Source organism: Erpetoichthys calabaricus, chromosome 1 (genome assembly GCF_900747795.2).
Source record: "Erpetoichthys calabaricus chromosome 1, fErpCal1.3, whole genome shotgun sequence".
NCBI classification, from domain to species: Eukaryota; Metazoa; Chordata; class Cladistia; order Polypteriformes; family Polypteridae; genus Erpetoichthys; species Erpetoichthys calabaricus.
The window spans coordinates 74,040,577-74,049,406 of NC_041394.2; positions in this window are offsets into that span (position 1 = coordinate 74,040,577).

Below are 8,830 nucleotides of genomic sequence, written 5' to 3' on the forward strand. Positions count from 1 at the left end.
GGTTCCCTCCTGGTGCCTAGTTTTGCAGGGAGAGGCTCTGGCTCTCCACAATTATGAAATTGAATAAGCAAGTCATAAAATAAATGGATGATGCCATGATTTATGAGTGATCTCATAAACAAAACTACTTACAAGGAGTGGATGGTTGAATTTCTGCATATTGCACATTGGAATATGCTTTTAGTCTCTATGGCATCTCATAGTTTCTTTTAATGGGATCAAAACAGCTGTTTTTACCAGTTAAAGTCTTGGGACTTTAGAATGGTTAAAGATTGACCTCTACACAGTTCATCTGAAAAGACCAATTAATTGGAAACAGTAAATGGCTGATCTATGAATTTTTCAATACAATACAACAGTGTGGATACATTTTTCTGAGGACTTGTATCTTTAGGTTTCCATCCTATCAGAATGATATCCTCAAGGAAATTTATAGCAGCCACACAAATACACCTTTAGCACTGAGCATTCTAATAATGCAATTTATAAAGAAAATAGCAGAATAGCAATACATTGCAAGTCACATGATTTACAGATAACTTTTATTAATAGTCAGTTAATGGTAAGCAGCCACACCACATGTACTTCAGAACAAATAATCCACATTAAGCTAAGTATGTTTAGCCTGGCCAGTACTTGGGTGGGAGACCAACCAGGAAAGCTTGGGCTGCTGCTGGAAGAGGTGATGGTGAGGGTATCAATGGGTGCTGATGGGAACACTATGCTGAAAAAATTTGGTGCCATCCTTTGGATGAGATGTAAAACTGAGGCCATGACTTTCTGTGGCTACAGAAGATATCTGGGCATCTTTTGAAAAGAGTAAAATGTCCCCTAATGACCTGACTAAATTACCCATCACAGCCTTGTCCATTTTGGCAGTCTAAACACCCCTGTCACTAATTGGCAATCTCTCTTGCCTCTTCACCACATTTGCTAATGTTTGGTGAGTGTACTGGCACAATAATGGCAGCTGTTGCATCATCTTGGTGAATGCTACACATTGGTGGTGGTTGAAGTGGCTCCTCACTGCCTATGTAAAACATTTTGAGTAGCTGGAACAGTGTTAAATAAATATAATTAATTAACTTAACATTAATTAATCTTTATTTTTTTATGCTTGACAGCTTTTATAGTACTCCATATTAGAAGTAAATTAATCAATACAAAAACGTCAAGTTTGTGAATGTCCTTGCCATTATTTAAAATTCATATTGAAGTAGTAAATGTTCTTAAGACTTGATTGATACTTAGAACTAATAGACAGTACAAGAAAATTAATTTTAGCACAGCAGGATACTGCTGGATCATTTTAAAAACAACTAAAAGTATAAGTTCTATACATTTAAAAGTATGCAAGAGGTGGATCTTCAGCCTTGCTATGGCAGAAAAAGGAGTCACGGACAGATGCCTTACAGAGAGTGGAGGCCATAAAGCAAAATGGGTTTACATGCATTTCAGTTTATTCTCTTAATTGGAACATTCAGGTAATCCTTTTATATTTTGTTTTGGTTTTCTAAAAATAAAAGTGTAACGATCTTACTACACCTTTTCTGTTTTATTCTGCCAGTGCCACCTTGAAATGAGATGTCATATGTGGTTGTAATCCCAAGGCATCAAAGGTCATTGAGTCATTGACACAGCAGCCTGTTACTACAGTAATACTGTTTGTACAGTTGTGAACTTCAATGTGGTTAGTATGAAAATATGGAAGTCAGAAAGCATCCATTTGTTCTAGCCATAATACTCCAGTGAACCATTGGCAAGTGTTGAAATTTCTCGTAAAATATTGCTGATTTTTAGTGAAATAAGGTGGAACAAATTTTGGAGAAATGGGAATATTCACACTGTGCTGTGGGTTAGACAAGATATTCAAACTTTTGAAATCACTGGAAAAGCATGCACCCCATTCTACTTAAGACACACTCTATGCCATAAAGAAACAGATTATTCAGCTAGAAATACATACAGGAATAACAACAGTGTATGCCTTTCAGACAGAATTTAATTAGTGCGATTGGAAAACAATATGAGAATGATTTAAGGAAAATAATGCGCATTTATTGAAAGTTGCTGGATAGGAAGAGCATTGATGATACAGGAGTTCAGGTGTTGCACAGATTAGCATGGAAACAAAAGTAATGCTAGCTGATGTATCTGAATACAGTATAGCTGAGAAATTATTATATATGATTTGATTTCAAAACAGATGATAAATCAGTGTTCAAATAGCCATTAAGAGTGGTTCATCACAGATCTCCCAGCAGAATTCTGAGCTTTCCCTACTCTGTTCACTGAAAAGAGAATTCCATTAATACAAAAAGGCATAATAAAGGTGTGACAAAGTACTACCATATATAAGATGGCAGGGGAATATTACATTCTGGATGGCTTTTGTCAGTTAGTGAATTAAATGTTGCCTTCAGACAAGACTTAGGATTCAAAGCTATGGCTGCGGTCAAGCATGAGGTAAAGACAGCTCCCAGAATATGAAAGGATAATTTAAAGATATATAGAAATTTAGGAGTTATTATGAACAATTTACTTTTATGATTAACAAATATTAGCCATCTGTTTATAAGAAAGATAAAAGCTGAAGTTTCAAAGGCTTTGGTTTCCTACTGTTGAGTTGATTATTGGCTCCCCAAAAGGACCAAGTGCAAATATGGACTATCACCTCATCGAAGGTATCCCCCAGACTGATGTCTGTCTGTGTGCTATCAGAATAAGCTTCATCTCAAGGAAGGGCCACAAAATAAGCATGAATCAATCAGAGTGTGATTATTGTCTGTATTTTCAAAAGTCTTTGTTTTCATCCATCCATTTTGCAGTGCTGTGTTGGCATTTACAGAAACGTATGGATTTGGAGAGCACTTTTAGAAGTCTGTGTTTTCAGGGGTTAAAAATGCTGTGGTAGTGTGGACTAAAGGCAAAAACAGAGACTGATATCTGCAATTGTAAACAAAAATGTAGTGGTTTGGGCATAGCCTAAAATGTTAGAATTATCATGTCTAGCACTAACAATTACACTGCTGTGAAAGTTGCTTAGATTAAGGTTTTGCATATTCTCATGTTTGCTCAAAAAACTAAACCTCCTGATCAGAGGCCTCATGTATAACACTGTGCATAGAATTTACACTAAAACATGGCACATGGAGAAAAGTAGAAATGTGCGTATGCACAAAAAAATTCAGATACACAAAAACATGTATAAGCCAACTTCCATGCACTTCAGCTTGATAAATCCTGGTCAGTGTGAAAAGTAACACAAGTGAACACACCTGCTGCCCCTCCCAGAATTACACCCCTTTGAATATGCAAATCAATATAACTATCCTGTTACATTCAGCATTTTGTGAAAAGACAATGGCAAAAGCCCAGGAAAAAAAAAACTTCAGTCAGTGTATATGAAGTGGAGGGTAGGAAAAACATACTATATGTTGGCTTAAGCAGTGTTATAAGCAACAAAAGAAAGGTGATGAAGTGATACAGCATGGCAGAGACACTTGAAAGTTCAATTTCAGAAAGTCGCACAGTGCCTGAAATAAAAAAGAAGTGGTCAGATGTCAAAGTCAAGGTGAAAAGGTGAGTCCTAGCCACAATCAGAGTGTCATACAGAAGTGTACTAGGCCACAGGGAAAAAAAAAATGGGGACACGGTGTAGAAAAAAAGGTTGTAATGTCAACTTTAATCTCAAAATTTCACTTTAATTTCATAGTTTAATTTGTCATTAAAGTAGAATGTCATAAACTTCGTCTTAAAATCGATGTTTACTAGAGTTTCTCAAATTCCATCGTAACTAAACTAGCTTGTGTTCCCCAACCCAGTCACTAATCACTACATTTTTCCTGCAGGCACTGTTCGCCACACAAATACATTACATTCATGATATTACAACTCTCTTAACAATTTAGAATAGTAAGATGTATACTTGATATCATTTTCATGATGAAATGCATTAAAGCATGTATTAAACATGTGGGGACTTGGTGGTGCAACGTTAGTGATGAGCTGGTGCCCTATCCACGGATTGTTAATACCTTTACTGTCCAGGGATTGTTCCTTCCTCCCACAAGATACTTGCTGGGACACGTGCAACCCTGAATGGAATAATTTAATGCAGCATTACTGTCTCTGTCAAACGTACTAACCCCCAATTCCTGTTTTCTTTCTCCATGCAATCAATCACCATACAATGAGATCTGTAATACATGTAAAGCCAGCTGTAAGCTTAGAAAGCCAATTCTTCAAAACTTTTATGGAATACTGAAAAATCTTTGTTATACATGTTTAAGTATTTCATCCATCCAGGGCCGTGCCAGTCCCAGCAAGCATCAAACACAAGGCAGGAACAAGTTCAAACAGACAAGGCAAGAAGAAGTTCAAACAGACTGCAGCATGGCTGAGTGGAATTCATGCAGATGATGGTGTCTTTCTTTAGGCAGTGCGCGCTATAAATGTCCTCCAGGGCTGGAAGCTGTATCCCGATAATCCTCTGCACTCTCGACACAACCTGCTTCTGAGTTTTCCGATCAGCTGCTCTGTAGCTATGATTCCACACACATATACAATGGGTTAAAATACCCATTGGTGCACTGAGAGTAAAAACGCTAAAGCAGCCATGGTATTTGGAATAGTTTGTTCATTCTGTGCACCTTTATATTGTTACAGAATGATTACAATCAAATGTATTAAATTTGTAAACGATACAGAATTAATTTCAATATATTTTATAAATCCCGCATCACTGATGTGAATCTGAAAAAAGGGAGACAACACAGAAACAGTAGTACTGCTTTGACGCTGGGTGCCGCCAGTTTGCAAATCCAAACAGAAACGTGCGTATGCAAAGGGGGGAGGGATGCTGCCATGAGAATTAGTGTAGCTTTGTACTTTTTATACATTGTGATGTGAGCGTGGAAATAGGTGTATGCAACATTTTTGTGCATATGCCCCATTTATATATGAGGCCTCAGGTCTCCATGCTACATATATTGAGTAGCTGCTTTATGACTGGCTGTTTGGGGAAGCAGACCAGCTCCATTAACAAACATACTCCTGGGAAAGTCGCCAATGGGTGTATATACTGTAGTTTGAATATAAAAAGTATATAAATTTGGCTTATGTGTTATCCAAAGACATGCATTTTACCTATTGTATTTGTTCTGATAAGTACCAAGAGCTCTTTAAGACCTTATCACTAAATATTTGCTTCATGTAAACATACATTTTACATTAGAAAAGATTAAAATGCATATTAACATTCCAAAAATATGAATTTATGTTAAAAAATTAAAATAACAATGTTTTGAAAATCTGTTTTCATCTCTGCACCTCCTTCTCTGCTAACTGGGAAGCTAATCTGAATACAAGAGGTTGTGCAGAGTATGTCTGTCAGTTTAGTTGTTACTTAATGAGCCAAAGACTTAGAGCACAAGACAAGTCATAGTTTAGAGATTAGTCCCCATCAACTAACCTCTGCTGGTAATATAGGTATATCTTTACAATTGCCAAATAATTTAATGTACAGCTATAGAAATTTGTTATATCACTTTCCTGTAATCTTAAGAAGTTATTTTCAAATAAATATAATTGAACAAAAATACACATCAGATGCCATTTTGTTTCGTTTGTTAAACCTTATGCCAGAAAGCTTTCAATAGTGTCTGTTATGTACAATTAATACTTATTTGCTTACTCTAATAAATAATACGAAGTGAGAGAAGGGCAGAAAGAATTTATCCCCATAATGCATGCTTTAGGATCAAGTGGGATTTTGGCATTCATCATGACATGCCTTGTTTAGATTGCATTTTTCTTTTTTCTTGATCTACTGTGTAGAAAGTTAAAATGATGTTACTTTTTGTTTACAAATTATGACTGAGACTTCCGTGTTAACATATTTATACTTTAATTTTCTGTCTGCATTTTAATCAGTTTGAAAAAGCAGATTCAGGCAATGGGTGGATAACTAAAATATACAATGTAAAACAGTGATAAAGTCAAGGGATTATTATATGTTTCATTATATTTATATTACTTATATTTAAAATTGTATGGACTTTACACATATATTCTACATGGGGTAAGACAAAGAGGCAAAGGGAGAAAGGGATAGGTTAGGATATGGGAAAGATATTTAGAACAGTGGCATTTTTGGCATGAGATTTGTGGTATGCCAGATTTGTTTCTGTATGTGTGCAGACTTCTCCAATATTAACACAAATTTACCCAACTAATAATATCTGCCCTTCTTTAGCTAATAACTAGCATGACGTAAAAGTTCATGTACCATTCTGATAACAAAAAATCAATCAAACAATGGAAAGCTGGTGCCTGCTCTGTCTTAATTAGCATCAAATCATTAGGATACCCTCTGACATCATCATTTGACAAAATACAGCAAAATAGATTTAAATATTCAGTAAATCTAGAGCCTTGCAGTAACCTGCTACCAGAACAAGATATTGGTTATGAACATGTACTTCTTTTAAATAAATGTTCCAATGTCATTCTTCAAAAGGCTTGATATATTTTATTTACTTAATTGATCTATTGCAGAGAAGTCAGTGAACTCCCCATTCCACTTTTGCCACTCTGACTAGACAAAAATATTCCTAATATTACAAAGACATAGACACAAAATACAGCTAACAAGAAGTAAATCATACTGTAAACTTTAGAAAGTTACTAGAAAAGTTAGTGACTTAAAGTATACAACTTGATTCAAGCAGTGCCATGTTTCAGCAGGGCTGAAAGAAATCATTTGTACTGTAACAAACTATATGTATATGGTGGTCAAATAAGGCACTGCAGGTTCCCACAGGGAAATATTGGGGCACCAACCCAGTCAATCCCATTTACTAAAGTAAAAAGAATGGAACAAAAAAGGGGCTGCTATACGTTCCTCTATAAGAAAACAACAGCAAAAAAGCAAGGCAAGTACCATGATTTTCTGGTATTTTTTGTTAGGTTTTGGGGAGCTCCACTTTATGGTTCATTTAGTTCAGAAATGACCACCTCCTTCCATCAGCGGCAGTCTTTAAAGACAAGAGACTGGAAGGGATGGAGTCAATGGTCTTTACTGGGCGTCTTCTCTGTGCTGCAGAGGGAAAAGAAGAGAATCAGATGAGTTTGGAAGGTGATCCACAGATGATCATGTGTGACTATATATATATCTACATATCTATCTATCTATATATATATATATATATATATGGTTTGAAATAGTTTACTGTCAAATAAATGCAAAGAGTACACGACACGTGTTTCGCCCTCATTCTGGGCTCATCAGGTGTACACACTCCACTGCACTCCCTCTCGGGAATCGAACCTCGGACGTCAGCGGTGATGCCCCTAACGTTGCGCCACGGCGTGTGGTTCGTTTATTTGACAGCATGTAGATCGGGGTAATTACATTCACGGCATTCGTAGTCTGTGTCACAATCTGATTGTATGGGTGGTTACCTACCAGGTAACGCTTGTGGTTGGCCAGCAATCTGCTAACATCCGCCACGGTGCCCTCAGTTTGTGAGGAGCAGATCATAGAATGGTTTTATATATATATATATATAATATATCGATTGCCTCATACTGGTGTTCATTTTCTTGATTTATACATACTGATATAGATACAGGGGAGATGGGGTGAGGGGGTTATGGCAATCCTGGTGCAATGCAAGAGAAAAGTCACAAAGTTAAAGATTTTGCTCTTTTTTTTTCATTATATGTCTCTGTAATAAGATCGAATCAATGTCATATCATACCAAAGTACAAAATAAGTTATCTTTGAGTGGCACAAAAAACAAAATAAGTCTCTAGTACCTCTGTATTTAACTTGCCAGTCTGTCAGATAGCTTGCAAGGATGACTGCCCTAATATAATGACAAAATTCTATGAAATAGAAGTGTAATAATCCCTACACATTATTCCAATTTCCAGTATCTTCACTAATGTATGCAAAGAATGCAACATAACCACCCAAGTAATGCATAGTGTCAGTTTTTAGGCAAGATAGCTGCTACATAGAACTTTTTGCATGCCAAAAGCAAAGGTTTACAGCAGTGTTTACCAGACTTTTTTCTGTGGTGCCATACTTTCTGTAACCCAAAAAGTCCCAAGGCACACCACAATTTTACCAACTACAAAAACATTAAATGTCATACATGTGCTAATCTGTCTGAAGGGTCTTGACAACTGGAGACACTGTCAAAACATTCAGTTTGGAGACTGGCATTCATAGACATTTATATGCCCACTGTCCCTCAGAGTCACTGGTCAGCACATGCCCTGGCAGCTGAACCCCGACATGTCTCCTGGCTACTACAGTGCACTATAAGTGTCGTGTCTGCAAAACAGTGATTGCAGAGCTGCATTTATGTCGGCTTCTCCAGGTACTCCTGTCCTTCTCAGATAGGTCTCGACCACCTGAGGAGTGTTTCCTCAGCGCATCATTTGAAAAACACCTGTGTAAAGTATAATTATCAAGTCATTGATGGTGATGAACAATTAAGGATGGCATAGGCACACTTTTAAGACAATTTTAATGAATGCCTATTTAGGAGTTGCGTATACTTTTAATTAAATATGTCTTTAGTAGTGCATTCAAAATTTAGAGTCGTTTCAATTATTTTGTTTTACTTTGACACATCTGTGTTTTATATATTATGCCAGTTTGAGAATTAACACAAGAGCTTTTTTTGTTATTTTTGCAGGTGCTTATAATACATTGGCCTTGTTTTCTTATTGCCTTCTTTTCAACTTTGCCTTTTAGGAAGGCATTCGAATTCAGGATGTACTTGCTCAAGCAGTAAAAGTTCAGGTTTAAGTTCAT